We start from the raw sequence: 5189 nt of genomic DNA, 5'->3' as shown, positions 1-5189 counted from the left end.
GCCCCCCCCCCCCCGAAGCCCCCCGAGTGCACAATTTTTTGTGTACCGGGCCTCTAGCAGCTTACATAAAGGTCAATTGAGAATGGCCACATGTAAGGAAGAAATAACTAAGCCAGCCTGAAATTAATACTCTCCTTGTTCAACCTATGGATATAATTCTAGACCGCGTATGGCACTATTACATTTGGTTGACAGTCTGAAGAGCTTAATTTTAATTATCTTTATTGGATCAGTTATTTCCAATATACTGAGTAAGCTGGATACTCACAACCATCTGATATAGACTTAAAATATATAGATTGATTACTAAGTTTTGAAGTTGGCATTTAGCACAGTTAATCCGATTTCTAATTATAAATGTTTCCCTTGAAAAATTGTAAAGCAGAAGAATATAGTTGCTGCAAAAGATATCAGCCTTTCAGTATGGAAATGAATTGTTTCTTTTCATTCTAATTTGATTGCTGATATTAGAAGAAAACCATCAGTTATCTACATTGTTAAAACAAAAAAAATATTTATTAAGCATCTTGGAGCATTTATTAAGCTATAAGCTATCCAGCAATATCTGCATAAACTAATCTCTGAATGATAAAGATAAATATGATTTTGCACTGATAATAGGCTCTTAATAAATTTCTGTTGAATCACTAAATATGGTCTACAGTTGACATAAAGGCACTGTTAATTAGATAAATGAATGAACAGTCCATGTTAAATTTATATCATAGAGAAGATTAAGGATAAATGCATTTCAAAGCTTAAAATACAAATTAAGTTGTGCACTGGAGAAAAATCATGAAGGTAAGACAAAATAATTAGAGTGCTTTCATTTTGCATTGGTTTCTGCATATTTTAATTTTTTAATGTAACTACAACTATAACTCACTTTAAAGCAGCCTAGCAATGAAGTAAAACATTTATTATTGGTCTTTAGTGTACCAGGCACTGAAATGGGTTTTTTTCATATGCTGTTTCATCATTAAAATTTCATCCCATAAATTATTATTACCTTCATCATGTACACATGATAAAATTATGTTCAGATCATTTAACTGGCTTGCCTTCACTTAAAAATATCGTAGGAAATGGAGCCAGAATTTAAATCCAGAAGTACAGTTATTCAATTGATAAAGCCATCCTCATTGCTACATGTTTTGAATATCAACACTGGTTAGGTCAGTCTAACTCTGAGGTCCATATTATTTCAATTATTTCATAATATTATAAATATTCAATGCTCCTCTTTGGCAAGTATTCTTTAGATGCTAACAAGATAGAAATTAACCTTCCCATAAGTGGATTTTCATGATGTGATAAATGTTATGCAGAGGGTGTAGAGACCTCTGGGGCACATAGTAGGGACATTGACTCCTACTTAATCATTTTTCAGGTTGGCTTAGACATCACTTCTCCTAAGTAGCCTGATAAACCCCTGGCCTATTGGAAAGTCTCAGGTGTGCTTAATGTGCTTCCACAGCATTTTGTAGTTGTCTCATAATATTACTTAATATTACTTGAGGAGAGGAATCTTTGCCTGGGCTCATATCAAACCCTCAAGAAGTATTTATTTTTAAAAAATACATTGTTATTAATTTCAGAGAGGAAGGGAGCGGGTAAGAGAAATAGAAACATCAATGATGAGAAAAAATCATTGATTGGCTGCCTCCTGCATGCTCCACACTGGGGATCAAGCCGGCAACTCCAGGCATCATGTGCCCTGACCAGGACTGGAACCGTGACCTCAATCACTAAATCATGCCAGCTTGGCAATCAAGAAATCAACCAACTTTCTTTCCTTCCTTCCTTCCTTCCTTCCTTCCTTCCTTCCTTCCTTCCTTCCTTCCTTTCTTCCTTCCTTCCTTCGCAACGAAGAAAACATAATGGTCTGAACTGCAGCAAAAAAATGAGAACAGTTTTAGGTAAGCTTTTAGGTATTGAGGTGAAAAGGGATGGATATTTTCTTGTAATGTAGGAGGAAAGTTTATCTTTTGAGAATGAGGAAGACAGACGGATATTTATAAAGGTTTCAAATAATCACTAAGGATGCAAGAGGAAAAAGAAAAGATGAGTGGAATGGCTGCTTTTGGAAGACTATTTCTAGAAGAAAAGATGTTTAGTTTTACAAGCCAAAGACATACTGAAGTAGAGAGGGTGCTGTATTTGCAGAGCTAGGTTCTCCAGTCCTCAGTTTAGTGACAGTAAATGACGAAATGACTTTCAGAGCTGTTTGCAGTTACGTGAGACTCCAGAAGACTTTCACAGTGGCTGAGAGCTACTTGTGAAAAGAAAGAAAAAGCTGCTGGCGGATAAAATAAAATCAAAACAAAAAACTGGAATCATGTGCCCAGCCTGAACTCTCTGTATTGACACCAAAGAAAGTGAAAAGTTTATCTGGAAACAGGATAAAGAAGCAACCAGATCAGTGAACTGTGAGAAGAATGTCAGCCTCCGAATTCTGATGCCCATGGTACCACCTCAAGTACTTCTCTAGCCCCATCTCCTGTTGCAGTTACCAGTCAGATGATGGCTCTCATGCAGATGGCTTCCGGTTCTAATAAGAATACCTGTCTTTTTCATTTTAACCTCACATGTTGGAAAAGACAGGAAATAAGTTGTGGGTTTATCTATAAAAGACAATTTGGGGAAATCCTTTTAAACCTTGCTGCAGCAATAAGAAAGCAGTGTCTGAGAAGCTGAAGAAACCACGGCCAGAGCCTCCAACCATTTCCACTGAGGAGTGGTGCCTGAGGTTTATGTAGAAGAGGAACCAAATTTCAGAAAAGTGGTTGTATTAGTTCACCAAAGCTACCATAACAAAATAATACAGACTAAGTGGTTTAAACAGCAGAAACTTATTTTCTCACAGTTCTGGATGCTGGAAGTCAAAGCAAGGTGTCCTTAGGGTTGGCTCTTTCTGAGATCCTTGAGTGAAGGATCTGTTCCAGGCCTCTCTCCTTGGCTTATAGATGGTTGTCTTGCACCTGGATCTTCACATCGTCTCTGTCTGCAGGTTTCTGTATCCAAATTTTCTCCTCTGATAAGGACACAAGTGATACTGAATTAAAACCGCCCTGATGACTTCATTTTAATTTAATTACCTCTTTAGATACCCTGTCTCCAAATACAGTTAAATTCTGAGGTACTGGGATTGAGGACTTCAACATATAAAATTTGGGGTGCGGGGGGGGGGGTATAATTCATCCCTTAACAGCGGCTTTCCCATTTTTGACTTTTGCTGTTCTCCAAAAGGCAATTTCTAGAATGGTTTTGAATTGGTGGTTCTTTTCTCCATTTCTACAAACTCTGAAGCCAGAGTTAAGTGCTGTATCTAGCTTACTAAAATAGAAACCAGTTTACATTAATAGTTAAGATACTGAGAATTTCATAGGAAAGCTGAATGCTGCTATAAAGTATTCTTAAGTCTTTAAATCCCCTTCTAAGGAATTAAATCAAGGGAATTTCAGGGGACAGAGATAAGATTAATTGTATGATAAACTCTATGTAGTTTTATCCTTCTATATTGAAAAGTAGTGGTTGAGGCATTTTTAAATGATTATTGCCTATACTTGTTTTTCCTGATAAATATAAATTTGTAGTAACTTGGTCACATAGGCTTGTCACTGGAAGTATTAATAATTTTGAATTAAGGTTTTGCCAAGGTTCTAATCACTCAAACCTTTACTAGTGAAATATACAGGACAGAATGAGCCTTCTAGTGTCAGGACCCTGAAGGAGAAAGTAATTCCTAAATATACAAAGAGGTAACTTGACTATCTGTGTTGCATCCTATGTTACCTCTCTCTGTGTTAATATTTGATAAGGTATTTAATTTATGTGAGACTTCTAAAGCAGAACCAAAGCTCCTCTTTGGGAAAACTCACATTTTAAGATAAAGGATCTTGTAGGAATATACCAAAGTACTACCATGTAGTAGCTAATAAATTCTATTAAAATGTTACACAATATGAAAAATAAAGTGTATAGATCATCATGATGACACAGCACAAAGGTTAATGCTTCTTGGGGTACATTTTTAGAGGTTTTACCATATATGTAACTAGTTGACTTTTATTTATATTATATGACTGATGATTTCACTGAAAACCTGCACAATTCAGTTTCAGCTCTGGATTCAGTTGACCATTGTGAAGTATTTATACAGTGGGCATTTGGTTTGTTTTAACCTATTGGGATTTTTTTTTTCATTTCATAATAAATAAAATTTCTGGAAGAAAGAAGTGTGTATTAATGCTGAGCGGGTTGGTTTTGGGATGGATCTTTTAGTCAGGCTTTTGAAATATTGCGATGTTAAGTGATTAGTGAATCCTGAGTGTGACGCTCTTTAGTTCTAAAGTCTTTATTAAAAACCTCTCTCATTTGAACCCAAACCGATGTATTGTCATTGTCACTTTTCTAAAAGTTCAGGAAAGAAATATCACCAGTTCAGAGTTTTTATAATAAGGAAAAAACATTCGCTTACCTTATTAAAATGTGACTCGGCGCTGATTTTTAAAACTGGCGTCTAAAACTTGGATAGTATAACAGTAAGCAATGAATCATTTTTATGGATATCCTGTAATTTTATAGTTATTAGTCTAAAATTAAAATTCTATACTTCTTTCTTTTGGAAAACCTACTTAACCACATGCCACCATATACACAGAGTGAGCTGGGTGGGATCTCTCCTTAGACTTTGATATGCATAAGAGTCTTAGTCATTATCATCTCTCTCATGAGCCTTATTTGAATATTACTTTGTACATTTTGGCTAGTATTGATGATAGAATATACTACAATATGGATTATCACTATATCTGTATTTCTTTTTCACTATACCACTCATAGTTTTCTTTTCTACCTCCCCCCTTTCTTTGGTCAAGGAATGTGTTACGTAGTCATATACTTTGTATTAATATATTTGAAATCACAAGTCTGTTTCATGCTTTTATGTTGTTAGATTCCGATTATCAGACTTTTACTAGGATATTAAATAGATTTAGTCTTATTACAAAATTTAAAGACTGTAAATAAAAGCAACCTTGAGGCTTCCCTGCTTTCCTGAAGCTCTTCTACTGAGTACATTCACCTCATACTTTAGGTATTTTTGAATATTCATCCAAGTGTCTGTATATTGAAAATATTTCATCCTTGTCTATTTCTTGCCTTTCAACTTACTTTATGGAGTTTTT

Source organism: Myotis davidii, unplaced genomic scaffold, assembly GCF_000327345.1.
Source record: "Myotis davidii unplaced genomic scaffold, ASM32734v1 scaffold1350, whole genome shotgun sequence".
Lineage (NCBI taxonomy): Eukaryota > Metazoa > Chordata > Mammalia > Chiroptera > Vespertilionidae > Myotis > Myotis davidii.
Note: the sequence above shows the minus strand (reverse complement) of the source record.